A 15599-nucleotide genomic window follows, 5' to 3' on the forward strand; every position below is an offset into this window, starting at 1 on the left:
CTACTGGATATACTTCTCCCCCTAGGGAGAAGATGAGAGAACACAAATGTGACCGATGTTAGCCATTTTGTTTGATGTGCTATTGGAAGATGCTTGCATACTATGGTGATGAGCGCAGTATAAGAACTAAGGCTGGCCAGAAAATATCTGTTTTCAAGAAATGTTGAGGTTTTGGAATTTCTTTTCATTCTGTTGCAGAATAAAAACCAGACCTTCAAAATTCTTCATGAGGAGAAAGAGATCCACCCCTGAACATCCCAGTGGGCAGAACAGAAATATGAGTGCCCTGAGCATTGGGTTATTCTGGGATGGGTCTCTCTCTTTCTGACCAGAAATTCCATCCTGGACCTGAGGAAAGTTTAATAAAAAATTATGTTTCTGAAAAATGTTTTCATTTTGAGGAATCGGCATTTTCTGGTGGAAATTCATTCAATCAAAAAATTCCCTGCCTACTCCTGCCAATAGGAACATATATAGAACAGAATAGCTGGGTTTTCTGATTTCTACTTCAGTTTTCTACTTTGTCTCTGTGTAACTTTCTGCATACATAGTGGCTTTTCTGTTTTTCCTGCTTCCTCTGTCAGATTTTCCCAGCTGCCTTTACTGCCACCAGGGAAGACTTGAAATGGCAGCTACTTCAAAGGAGCAGTAGCCCAAAACGTGCCACTGAAGTGAGCCTCAGGCCTCTTTTCCCAAATGTTTTGCTGGAGAAAAATGTCTAAGTTGTTCACAGAGAGTGAAGATCACTGGGCCATACAGAAAGGGACAGAAGACTTTCCTTCCCCACACTTCATACTCACTGAAGAACAGGAATATAACCAGGACACTATCTGGGGGAACTCTCTTAAGAATAAGACTCTGATTTGGGCACTGCCACTCCAGCTGCCTCCAGGATTTTGAGAAGGGTATGGTCAGTATAAAAATCTGCCCACTCTCCCTAGTTTCTTTTCCTTAATATTAGAGGAATTTCCCCTGAGGTTACCCAGCAACCATGACGCAAGGAATGTCTATGAGTGGTTAACTGAAGATAGAATGATTATCTTGCGCCTCCAAATAGTTACATTCAAAAATCATGAACCCAAGGAGCTGGAATATAATTGGATCAAAATATACAACCAGGAGTATAAATGCTCATACATTAAAATGAATTCCTATCACACGGAGTCTGCTTTTCAGATTTCTCAGGGACTTCTTCATTGGACTGATGGTCTGTTCTCTCAAGGATAACAGAGAGAAGTCTGTCCCACAAGAGTTCTGGCAGCACATCTGTCCATGCTGATGAGATCCACAGCTTTCCTTGCTCTCAGAAGTACAAGGTATGGGTGTGGGTAAACATCTGAGGAAAGAGGGACTTAAATATGACCACTATCAGCATGGAAATGAGGCACTTAGTTATTTATGCAATTCTCCAGCCTTACTGCTGCTGTTCTGAGCTTGGAGTAACTTGACCTCTGCATAGCAGTGCTCTCATTAATACAATACTCCTGTGCTCTGTAAATCTGCTTATTTTTACCTTGTGCTTATTGATGTAACACTTTGCACCTGCAGTGCCAAGAAAACATCTCCTGGAGAAATCTCTCAAGGACTGGATGACGTCTTGAACCTTTATGAATAGCTGCACACATATTTCTGGTATGTGTCTGAAGAATCCTCTCAGGACAATTGCCAGAGAAGCTATGGAAGAGAATTAGCAGGTACAAATAAAATCCCATTTTCAAGGTACATCACCTTGAGGACAATAATGAGATAATCATTGTACAGTTTTTCAAGAGAAAACATGGACAATACAGTAGCTGCACATATATTTATATATTTCCTGTTAAATATTGAACGTGCAAGCTGTATTAAGTGTTCTTTTACAAGCTGTTCTGTCAAGAATTTCCTAAGCCAAGAAGTGATTTTTCAGAATCTCGAAAAATTTCTATACATAGTTCAGCTGGGAAACTAAGGGGTTTATAATTGCCATGCTAATCTCTATGGAATTACCAACACTCTCAAACTCAAGGCTTTGTTGCTCAGTAACATGGAGAAGTGGGAACTGCTCCAGCCCTTTGTCTATGTCCACAATGTTGTATTTATGATGTCGGTTGCAGGTATTCTTGAGAAAGGATTTCAAACACTCATTAATGTCTTAAGGGCATGAAAGCAGCTCCTCATTGCCTTCTGCAGAGAGAAAATGATGATGGAATTCTCAACCACCTTAACTTTCCCAGCCAGGAATTTCTCCACTTTTCCCCAGAATCACAGGCAAGTCCTCAAAGCCATTTCTGTCTGTTCTGACATCAAAGGCTTCTACTGATATTTTGATTTTACTAGCAAAAGTGTTAAGATTGTATCATTTGGTTAAGCTCCATGCTGTGCTTCAATTGTCGGATTTGATTTAAAACCTACTGACACCAGCACAGGAATAAGAGATATACGTGTATAGGCACATACATGTGTGTACACACACTTTAGTGTAATCACTATTACTGTCTGTACTGAGAGAGGATTGTATAGGTATTTTATAGAGACAATGCGGGTAAGACAATATCTTTTATTGGACTAGTTTCTATTGGTGAAAGAGACAAGCCTTGGAGTTAACGCAGAGCTCTACATTCATGATTTTATTTTATGACATAGTATTATATATAGTGCAAGCTAATAAAATTGATTAGTTAATTTATTTCTACTCAGCACTGTGAGATGCTGAATAGAAATGCAGCAAATAGTTCAAGAAAAACTCTAGGGAACTACCATCATGCAGGTATAAGCTTTGTACTTAATCTGCTAATTATCCACCAGAAAATTCAGGTAGCAGTGTCATTTCAAAGGTAGCAGGACTCTCATCATTCATCAGCTCCATCACTCACACTGCTCATGTTCCTGACATAAAGTAATGTGGCATAACCAAATATGACAAACCACAACAGTGTGTGTTAGCAGGTGAGATTGGGAAAAAAAGGCACTGCTGCTCTGAGTGATATTTAAAGTGAGGGAAAGATTATACTTACACACGTGCACATGCAAATGGAGAGAGAGAGTGTGTGTGTAAAAACAAGAATCAGTAATAGATTGTGTTAGCTACCAATCATTTGCGATTAAATTGATGTCAATTGGTTAAAACCATTTATATTCATGTTTCCTTTATTATTTTTTCTATAGCAAAAAAAATAAGAAAGCTATAGTGTAGTCAAATACTATTGGGAAAGTTGTTAGAGTTATTCAGAATCATGGTACTGAAAATTCTACTGCAAGGTTTGTGTGTGTGGGGAGGAGGGAATCAGAATTTCCTCCTCATTGTTCAACTCCCCCCTAAAATCTTGAAAGATCTGACTCCCTGATGAAAGGTCACATTTGTTTAAACTTCACATTCTGAACTAAACTAGCTAAGGTTAGCTTTTATCTAACAAAGAAGCCATTCACATATTGCAGTCTATTCAGATAAATGCTGCGTATCTTCCTTCCCAGATCTTTCAAGGAACTTTTGTAAAATTCTAGGAGGTAGGACTACATAGCTGTAAGATGCTACTCAGAATGAGGATAAAGGAGTTCACTGATCCCTAGGTTAGAGAACAGTATTCCTCCTCCTGCTGAAATATGGGAAAATATGATAGTATGATTCTATACGATAGTAAGCCCCTCTCTTTCAGGGATATGAAGACCAGCAATTCCACCAAATCTAGTGCAATTAAAATTTATTTGCCTCTTTTCAATCAGTTCCATTTCTTTCTATGATGATACTGTGACATTGCACCCCCTAATGCTTTATAGAAATATGCTTCTGAATGTAAATATGACATAACTGGAATATGTTTTGTGCTAGATATGCCATGTAACATATCTTTGCAAAGGTTATGTTCTACTGCATGTATTCATCCTATTCATATGCATGTATCATTTTTATATCTGAAGTTTGAGTGTTGGCTCTATGCTTGTATTTAAAGTGTTTGCTGTAGAAAGCACCTAATGCAGATTTGGTCAGCTTAGTGTGAAGGGGTTATTCAAGTAATTGGGAGTACATGGCCAACAATGGACCTTGATAGACGCCAATCCACATCTGAGCTTTCCTGGGAAGGTTCGGGCTAACATGGCATTGGCCTGTAAAGAACTGAGTCATGCAGGGACATGTGACTTGCCGATGTGACTCCAAAACTCCATCTTGTAGCTGTAATTCTACACAGGGGGAGAGAGGGGTTTCCACCCACAAGAGGGAGGCTATATAAGCCCTTGGGTAACCCCTCCATTTTGTGTTCAGCTGGCTCAAGAGATAACCTCTCCACCTGAAAGGAAGCCTGAAAGAAACTGGAACAAAGAACAGTAGCCACAGCAGTGTCAGTGATTGCTGGACCCAGACTAGAAGGAGGCTAGTCTGTCAAAGAAGCTGATTGGAACATCTCTGAGGATGAGATTTAACTGCATTTAGTTTCCTACTGTATGAGGCTTAGACTTGTGTATTTTATTTTGTTTGGTAATTTACTTTGTTCTGTCTGTTATTACTTGGAACCACTTAAATCCTACTTTCTGTATTTAATAAAATCACATTTTACTTAATAAACCCAGAGCAAGTATTAATACCTGGAGGGTGGTGGCAATCAGCTGTGCATCTCTCTTTATCAGTGTTATAGAGGGTGAACAAGATATGAGTTTACCCTGTATAAGCTTTATACAGGGTAAAATGGATTTATTTGGGGGTTGGACCCCATTGGGAGCTGGGTGCCTGAGTGCTGGAGACAGGAGAACTTCTTAAGTTGTTTTCAGTTAAGCCTGCAGCTTGTGCGGAACGTGGTTCAGACTTGGACCTGTGTTTGCAGCAGGCTAGCGTGTCTGGGTTAAACAAGTCCCAAGCTGGCAGGGAAAACAGGCTCAGAGGTAATCTAGGCACATCAGGTGGCAGTCCCAAAGGGGTTTCTGTGACCCGACCAGTCACAGATACATCACATGAATCCACTCTAACAGCATCAATATCCTCTCTCTTAACAAAGTTAATATTTCTGATACTGCAGCAAACATCAAATGTATTATTAGGGTGCATAATAATATGTACATGGCAAGGAAAAAAATAATTAAATTATATTTTTCAGCTTCTCAGGCAAGAATGTAATATTAATTAAAAACACTCTAGGAGAAAGACCAAGCATTGCTGTAGGAAAAGTCAACCGAACTATAATTTAATAGTGGACATTAGCAAAAATAAATGTGTTGCTTTAGGCTCCAATCCTATGAAAATTTAGACATGGATTTCACTTTATACACACGCATAGTCCCACTTTAGCACATGTGTGTCTGCTGGATTAGGATCTCAGCCCAGTATACTGTTATACAGTACAACAGACCCAAACATTCAAAAACAACCCATGCCATTTTTCCAACAACCACCTTGGCATACTTCAGTTGCTACTGTTTTGATTCCCTGTTGTTCAAGTAAAAGCATGAATCCATACTATGACCCAGGAGATCTAGATTTATCAATGACCTTAGGAACTCCTGTTTTCCCTGGACTGGTAGATTTCAGGCACAACATGCATGGGATGTTGTGGTGCCTCAGGAGAACACTGAGGGGGAGGCCAGCCAGCATGAAAGGAACAACATTGCTAATGGGATTTGAACTACTGGAAGTTTGACTCATCTGTTTAAGAAAAAATAAAAAGTCTACGTTTTATTAATAATTTCAACATTTTCCAGCATGTGACTTTCTATTAGCTTTCCTAACTTGATTGAAAGCCACATAAGTGTCAAGACATTTAGGATGAAACCAAGCCAGATATAAGACAACGGGTTTAAAGTTGGAAACTTTGAAATAACCCCATAGCTTATGATTTCACACTCAAAGGCAACTTCAACTTTTTTTTTTTAAATCACCATCAGCTATATGTCTGGAATGCATTATGGCACAGAGGCCCATTATTCACTACTCTGTCAGCAACTCCTATCAGGCCTGACAAACTCACTACACCTAATCCATTGCTGTCACAGTATTATTGATAAAAATGACATTGATAAAAATGTCATAAGCATTGTGAGATGTATGTACGGTTGGGGTGCAAGGAGAGGCTGTTGGTTTCTGGGAGTTGAGTTACAGCTGGTATCAGGCAACACTACTCCATGCTAAGGGCAGGGGGTGGTGAGGTGCTTGCCAATCCGGAGCATCCCAGGAAGCATCACATTGTACAGTAGTTATTTACTATTCTTACTTTATAGCCTTCAAAAATGTCACATATGCAAATTTGATAAAAGACAAAAAAATATTGGCACTCTTGCGTGCAGGGGGTTTAGTCATGCATTCTTCTACAGTCAGTGATGGGATTTGTGCAGCTAAATCCCTTCACACTGATAATTTAGAGGTAAATCCTATGCTTATTTTAACCTGTATTTGCATGATCCTTCACACTCATCCTCCATGTAACTAATTTGAGGCTCGCTCTCCTTGGCATATAGTATCCGCTTCCTTGTAGCTATAGGTGTGGGGAGTGTCATATCTCCACCCCATACTCCCTTTAGTGATCCTTAGCCATATGAATACCACTGAAGTCAATATAGCTGTGAATAATTGCTTTTACTAAGCCCTCCATAGACAATGGATGGGAAGAGACCAGGAAAGGGGCTAGGCATGAGAGTATGCACCTGTCCCACTTCAAGTTGGGCTCCCGTGCACTCTTATGGATAAATATATTAACAAGACAAATCTGTGTAAAGGATGATAAAGCCTGTGCTGAGGCACTCTCATTAAAGGGAGGAAAGCTGCCAGTAGAGTAACAATGGAGCCATGTCGCCTTGAAGGAATATGCTTCAGGGCCTGTACTCAGATGGCCCTGGGCCTCCTCTGAATCAAAGTAATTTATAGGCCAGGCCCTCTGATTCCTTTGTAATAGGACAAAACCACCCAACAGCAGAACAGCAGCCACCCAACAGCAGAATTTGGAGAAAAACTTTGTTAAGGCAGCCATATAGAATTTTTCCACTGCCTTCCTGACAGTCAAATTTAACCATCTTCCCCCATACACACTTTTTTGTAATTTACCTGTGAACATACCATGATTTTTTCCTCAGTTGTTTTTATTCATAAAAGAATAAAAAATCTCCTGTGCAAATAATAAATAATAATAATAATAATAATAAAATCCTCTGGATTGTGCATCAACTGCCTATATTATGCAAGTGTTCTTCCTAACTTAACTTTTTGTGGGTTTTCAATCGTTATGTCCCCATGAGTTATTTGTATATGTTCTATAATTTATTTTTCACATGCAGTGAGACTGATAGCGAGGACTAAGTTCTAAATTCTATTATACATAATTAGAGCCGTGTAACCGATTGGCTGAACAAGAAGTAGGACTGAGTGGACTTGCAGGTGCTAAAATTTTACATTGTTTTATTTTTGAATGAAGATTTTTTATACATAATTCTATATACCTCTACCCCGATATAACATGACCCAATAGACCATGAATTCGGCTATAACATGGTAAAGCAGCACTGCGGGCGGGCAGGGCTGCACACTCCAGAGGATCAAAGCAAGTTTGATATAACGCGGTTTCACCTATAATGCAGTAAGATTTTTTGGCTCCTGAGGATAGTGTTATTCGGGGTAGAGGCATATTTGTAAGTTCAACTTTCATGATAAAGAGATTGTACTACAGAACTTGTATTAGGTGAATTGAAAAATACTATTTTTTTACAGTGCAAATACTTGTAATAAAAAATAAATATAAAGTGAGCAACGTACACTTTGTTTTCTGTGTTGTAATTGAAATCAATATATCTGAAAATGTAGAAAACATCCAAAAAATATTTAAATAATGGTATTCTATTATTAACACTGCGATTAATCACACGATTAATCACAATATATTTTTAAAATTGCTTGACAGCCCTATTATACACACACAAGCCATGATAGTTTACATCAGCTGAGGTTCTGGGTCAGTATTCTACCTCTGTCTCTAAATACTGTGCTGCTTTAGTTGCTCTACTGACTATTCCTGCAACTATAATTATCCAGAGAAGAATAGATTGCTATACATCAAGGCCAGTGGAATGAAATGGATAATAACCTCTTGCTTCCCGATCCACAGTAATTGATGGGCCATATTTAAAACTAACTGTTCCATGTATGAAGATGCCTTATACTTCATGAAATGCTTCACATCTAGCCGCAGTACTGCCCCTATACTTCAGCTCTGATGAGCATGTAGTTATGGTCTTGCTTGGGGTATGTGTCTTGCCCAGATATGAGTCATTTTGGTAATCACTGTAGCAATACATCCACCAACAGAAACACTGCATGAAAGAAAAATGAACCACTGCAATTAAAAACGCAGAGGAAAATGCCTGACAGTGGGGAATTGCCATCACCAGACTCACAGCATCCAGTAGGTACTTCCTATTGTTATTAACACCCTCTGGAATGTAAACATGAGCTATGTCAGGATCTAATAAACGTTCAGCCAAGCAAGCACAGTGTCCATCAGGCTGCACACTTTCCAATAAAAGTTGACGTTATCATGGGTGGATGTTATTACTGCATTTTTAATAACCAATGTGGTGAGCAATTTCTAACAGAAATATGTTGATCGTTATTGTAGGTTGCACAGTGGAGGCTAAATACCATGCATTATTGCTTTCAGGGCAATTTTGCTAGGTTATGATGTTTTATAATAAAAAAAATAACTCAGTAGTATTCTGCAGAGCCAGAATATGTTGCATCAGCTTTATTGTTCCCTGATCACTGATGGTGATGCTCAAAGCTGCAGTAAGCACATATGTTCTTGCTTTCTTGCAGGCACAAGCTAGCTGAGGCCACGGGGAAGAAGACCTATTGGCCTAGCTTGGCGGACCAATCATTCCAGAGCAGCCTATGTGCATGCATACCGAAGGAATGGTTCATGAATAGCCATTTCTACTGCCACTGACACTAGAGACCCCACAAATGCACTGTCAGGGGGCCCCAGCAGTTAGGCAGCTTACCTGCTTCTATTGTCCACCACCAGCCAAAAGGCAAAAGCCACTGACCCGCTCCAATGCAGGTCAGCACCATTCACAGTACAGTCAATCTGCAGATTCCTTCCTGGAGGCACTGCAGATGACAGCCCCTAGGAAAGAGGTTAACATTGGTGGGGAAGGGAGAGAATAAGCTATGGATGCCTTAAGACATTCAATGCTGTCATGTGTAGCAGAATCCCACAATTCCTTCTGTTTAGGATGAAAACCCATCTGATAGGCCACTGAACAAGACAACACAGGTGGGGACTGCTGTGTTACATGGGAACGCCTTTTGCGGGCCTTTAGATTTGGACAAAGATCTGTGCTTCTGGCTGCTTAAATGAAATGAACTTCCAAGCCTTTTGAGGTCCACCCCTAATTTTAATCTTTATTTAGAGTAACAGCCTGAATGACTAAGTGTCTAAAAACTGCTCGCCAGCTCCATTGTAACTTGTCTTCAGTTTGCATCCCTACTGCAAGATTTCCCATGAGGACTGACATTAAGCTCCCTTTCCTTCCTTTGCTGCAGCTGACACCTAAGACATATCTGAAGAGCAGTGTCTATTACCGCTGTAAATATAAAAAATAATAATCGCTTCATTTCAAAAGCACTTTGCCTGGCAGACATGCCTTGCTTGTCAGAAGAAGATTGTGGAAACACAGTAACTCTCCAGCTATTAGCAGAAGCTGGAGGTTACGTTCCATTCACTAGCCTAAATAAAAAGGCCCAGTTATGTATTTTGATGGAGGAGAGCTGTGTGCCTTGAGAGGAATGGAGGGAGATAAGCAGGCTGGATGTTCTGTAACCTTCTTAATGTCTTAAAAGTATCTTCTTAAGGGAGAGAGTTACTGGCAGCTTATATAGATGGGCAGGTCAGGAAAGACTGATAATGGATAACGCATTCCCAGCCCCTTCCGCAAGTGCTGCTTCTAGGAGTGGAACAAAAATTAAAAGGGGGAACAGAACATTAATAATCAAAATGACACACAATCAGCTATGAGCACTGGTTTACTGTCTCCTCACACTGAATTCCATCCCCTCCCTACACACGGCTCTCAGCTGCTAATGATACAGAAATCAGGGGAAATTGACAAGCATATCTAGCAAGGCACTTGATTTTTTTTTTCCAAATGTACCCCTTAAAAAAATCCAATGCCTACCTGAGGAATTACAAGTGAAATTAATATGGGACTCTAGTCTACATAAAAAATGGGGAGAGTAGCTTTATGGGAATCTGAAAGAGTCTGTAGCCAAGCATGCAATCAAGAGAAACGTAAGGCGTGGAATGTCATTATGCATTTCAAATTATGGGGGAGAGCGGGGAAGTGCGGATGCAGCATGGAATGAAAAAGGCAACTTCTGTTAACATCAGCAGGTAGTTTGTGCACGGGAGTCAACATGTCATGCTACATTTGTTCGTAATGATGGCCCATGTCTCCCCACTCAGTGTGGAAATCCACTCTTATAGCTGCCCACGTTACGTGCTGCTCCATGTGAGACATTCGCTGAAAAACATTTAATGAGCCAATTTTCATATAATTTGCATAGAACTGTGGACACAGGCCATACAGTTTGAGGCACACAGTGGTGCAGGGAGAACATGGGGCTGCAGAAAACTTGACAGATAGAGTAGGTAAAAAGGTGGCTGAAAGGAGTCTGAAGGTGTGAGGGAGCCTGGGGGGGGGGTAGCTAGGGGCTGGAAGGGGGCTGCCTAGCAGTAGATGGGTGGTGTTGAATGGGGGTGACAGTTGAACATTGGAGTAATGTGGGGAGGGAGATCTGAGAGGTGCTGGGTCAGGACTGGGCTCTCTCACCCTCTGCCCTCACTGCAGTTTGTGCATCCTCCTCATTCTCCACTTTCTGAACTGCGGCAGCTTCCACCCTCCACCCCCGTTCTTCTCCCACCCGATCTGGCAGAGGGAGCAATGAGACCACCTGGTTGCCTGCTCAGCACAGCAGCCCCTGGTGACGATCAGGAGCAAACACAGCTTATTCCTGAAAAAGGTCTGACATTTAAGCTGCATTGGAGGAATGTGTGACACTTTGTAACCCTGCATTCCTAGCCAGCACCTCTATTCCCCTCTCCCCCACTTTCCTTACCATATTTGTTCTTCCCATACCCATTCTCCAACCTTTCAGTTTCCATATAACACCTACCTCCAAGCCTACACCACACAGCTTGTATTGCAGAACTACAGCTGCTGTAATAAAGAATTAAGCACAGGGGGAATTGTGAATTCCACATTCTGCAATGTGAGCATTGATTCACAGGTCTCATTTCCTAATGGCCCCACAGGTATCAACTGTTTCTAAAGCTGTGCTAAATATTCACAGTGGAAACCCAGAACTGCACTATGACAGGGACAAAGTCTGCAGTAAATAAAATGTGTAACTCAGCATTGACAGCCAAAAAGCAAGAATTGAATTTCTTTTAGGAAAAAAAATATTGAGCAAGGAAATAAAACCATGTTTGCATCCAGCAGCAAAGATCTGTTACTTTCACCTGACATCAATATTCTAATACCCCAGCCTAGGGTTATATCTAGCTTTATATCCACTCTCCACGCCCATCCCCAACGCCACCTCCACTCCCACCCCAAACTTCTGGAAGAGCAAGCTTTAGATGTACTGTTCTGCTATCCAATTAAACCCAAGTTCCCGATATCCCGGGTAACAAAAAGTTGTCAATATTACTTACACTCAGTACAAGTTTCTGGATGGACTTGTCAGTTCATAGGCCTATATGCCAACATATGCCAAAACCAATTAAAGAAAGTTGCTAAATTGTTCCACACTTTGTATACCATACACGACAGAGATGGCTACTTTATAAAAACCTAGAGAAATTATATAACCTAGATCTACTGTTGTAATAGAAATGGTTTGCAGTTATAAAGTGCTTTGAAATCCTTGGATGAAAATAACCATATATGTCCAAAATAGCGTAATATATGAGAGAGGGAATAAGAGGATCACAAGATAAGAAGAATGAAACCTGTGCATTCATATAGTATAGAAAAGATTGGGATGGAAATGTAGTATGTACATAAACACACACAATACATCTGCTGGTAAAAAACAAGGAATACTTACCCTCAAAGAGATCCGCTAACCAAGGTGATGCTTAACCAGACCAGCCAATTCACTTCGCCAAATAGCATAGTATATGGGCCTATGTCTAAAAAGGAGTCTTACCAGTTTTGGGGCTCTAATTCACCCTGGTCCTTCATCTCATTCATACTTGGGAAAAGTGAAAGCAGAAAGGGCATAACATACTACAATTCTGGGTTTGGGAGGAAGTTTTACACTAACTTTGCACTCATTTAAATATCTACACCAGGGGTCGGCAACCTTTCAGAAGTGATGTGCTGAGTCTTCATTTATTCACTCTAATTTAAGGTTTCGCATGCCAGTCATACATTTTAACATTTTTAGAAAGTAAGTCTATAATATATAACTAAACTATTGATGTATATAAAGTAAATAAGGTTTTCAAAATGTTTAAGAAGCATCATTTAAAATTAAATTAAAATGCAGAGCCCCCCAGACCAGTGGCCAGGACCTGGGCAGTGTGAGTGCCACTGAAAATTAGCTAAGATGGACAAGGAAACAACCTCATGTGCCAAGGGTTCCTAAACTTCCAAGTGCCAGAAGTTGGGACTGGACAACAGGGGATGGATCACTCACTAATTGCCCTGTTATGTTCATTCCCTCTGAAGCATCTGGAACCGGCCATGGTTGGAAGACAGGATATTGGGCTAGATGGACCGTTGGTGTGACCCAGTATGGCCGTTCTTTTATTCTTATTTCTCAGCTCAGAACAAACACTACTGCAATCCCACAGCATCTGGATTATTGCCTGATTTGCAATTCCAACTGTTTTTTATTTTTCCAATTTACCTGACAATATACCTAGTTTGCTCACATATTTAAAGATTCACTTTCTAGTGGTATGTGCTCACTCGGCTAACACAAAGGAGAAATGAGTTTTCAGTACAGAAAAAGTGCTTTTTGTTTGTTTTTAACTCACATTTGAAGATTATTCAAGATCTGGACAAAATTGCTATCTGGTGCACTAGCAAAACAATTCAAGTGAAACGACATCTGCTAATTGTTTCTGTGAGTGAGGTATTAGGTTATTCATTTACATAAAGTAATACAAGTAACTTTTTTCTTCAGACCAGTTCTTATTGGAGGGAAGTAAGGAGAAATCATATACGGCTGTTTCATCAGAAAATGAGGTTGTGCTTAAATACATAATACAGACAGAAATGCTTACGGCCACGATCCTGTAAACAGACCTGGACAGAGCCCTGCGCTTCCAGGGAGGCCCACCAATTTCAGTGCTTTTAAAAGCAGTTTCAATTGACTTGCCATAGGAGGGGGGATCTGTCTGCGAGGGTTTGATTGCAGGATCGAGGCCTGTATGTCCATCAGAATGACTGAAAACATAGTGGGCCAGATTCACCACAGCATAACCCAGTTTTATGCTTGAGCGACTCCACTGATTTCAGGGGCAAATCGGGTCACTGCACTATTTCTTTTCACTCACACAGGGAAAGGCAAGAAAATACTGACTAAGGAAGGAAAATGTTACAACGTGGCCTGATGGCAAGGCACCGGAGTGGAACTGGGCAAACCACTTCACCTCTTTGGGCTTCTCTTTCCCCTCCCCCAAACTCTGTCTGCCTTATGAGCCCAGCTGCTGGACACTCTTGATCCCCCACTGCCATAACAATATAAACTGTCCCAGTTCCTGTTCTCAGTCGTTGCCCAAGCAGACCCATTTCTCCCCCCACGCTCGTCTCCTTGTCAGATGTCTCCCCACCCATTCACCTCCCATCCCACTAGTTTTCAGATCTAGTCTCCTTACTCAGCCAGTCCCAGTCTCCCCACAACTCCCAGTCCTAGTTTCCAGTCTTCCCCCTACCTTTGGCTCCTTGTCCCAATCTACTTTCCCCAGCCCCCACAGGTTTGACTCTTTGTCCCCTCTCCACTGGAATCAGGCAGCTTCCTCCTCCCTGCTGCCTGGTCCCAGAAGTGGTTGTTGGTGGTAGGGTGGCATTAGGAGCACAGGAGAGAGATGCTCCTGGTTCTCAGTTCAGATGCCTGGGCCCACACTGGGAACAGTCCGCAATAGCCCAGAGCTGCAATTGCAGGGAAAGTCCTGCTCAGCGCCTGGATGAAGCATGCTCAGTGTGTACTGAATCTTCAGGAATTTAGCTTCTAAAAATCTAAGATGTCTACTGAGTATGTGCAAAATGAAATTTTTCAAAGGCTTATAACTTAACCACATGAAAATCCACCCCAATTTGGTTGACAGGAAGCACATCCCAACACTTATGTAATTTCAAGTCTCTGCTCATGGGGACATTTGTTCAAAGAAAAGTGCAACAGATTTTTTTTTTAATATGGTGGGGAAAAAAACAAAACTTATTTTTCTCCCCTACCCTTTTTTCTTGGAAACAACTGAACCATTTTGGCTGAAATGTTCTAAAAAAACAAACAAAAAAAAATTCAGTAAAAGGCAGACACCCAGTTTGGGAAATTTTATCCCATACAGCCAGAGTTTGGCAAAGTTATAAGCAACCAAAACCAGGGTCTAATGTGAAGTGTCAGGGAACTTTAATGGGTGGTGCTACCAGCCCATACACACACTTCCAATTTTGTTCAGAATGTAGTAGTAAATAAAGTGATTTATACTAAATTGGGAAAATATGGTAGTGTGCATTTTGTGAGGGAATACGTTAAAATATTTTAACAAAATATTTAAGAACCTCTGAACTACCCAATTGATCATTATTGCTCAGCTTTTCACATAGACTTTCTTATCAGACACCCACGGAGGACTGGCATCTACATTTCCCCAAAGGAAATACAGGCTGTTTGTAGATATTGTTTTAGGAAAACTATGTCACCTGGGAATCCAATATAAAAAGGCAAAAACTTTCTGCATTTCCATTCCCTCTCACATAGTACCGCAAGGAGACCACAAAGCCATTCAATTTCTGGGTAAGAGAATAAGGTATTATTTTATTTTAAACAGGAATTATCATAGACTTTGATAAATTGGCTTCATAAGAAGGTTTAATTTAAAATAAAGTAAGAGAGCCATCACATGTTGAGAGAGAGACTGACACTGAGTTTGAATAGATTAAATTCAGATTAATACAGGGCCCTATGCTTATTATGAAGTTCAGATTACCTATAAAATCCCAAAGCACAATCAAACACCTTTATTTCAAAGTCATGTCCTCCGAGTTGCCAGGTTCCATTTTTATAAATTAATTCACCTTTCTAAACCTAAGAGCTTTACCCACTGCATCCAAAGAAACAAAGGGATTCTTGTGAGTGGGAATTTCGGAAGTTATGCTTATTTTAAGGCTATCAAATCATAACCAAGGCCCTGAACTTGCAACCGCTTGCCCCTGGAAGTAATTGGTGTGCCATGCAGGTGCAGCAGCCCATCCAGTCAGAAGCAATTGCACACTTGGGCCAGCAAGTACATAACCTTAGAAAGATTTTTGTTTAGCAAGAGGGCTGAAGGCCAACTCAAGGCCTGAGCCACCTAAGGTGCAAATATTGTAATTGTTTGTGCTGGCACAGGGGTGAATTTCACCCTAAAAGCACAGCATGT

This window comes from Mauremys reevesii, linkage group 9 (assembly GCF_016161935.1).
Source record: "Mauremys reevesii isolate NIE-2019 linkage group 9, ASM1616193v1, whole genome shotgun sequence".
NCBI classification, from domain to species: domain Eukaryota; kingdom Metazoa; phylum Chordata; order Testudines; family Geoemydidae; genus Mauremys; species Mauremys reevesii.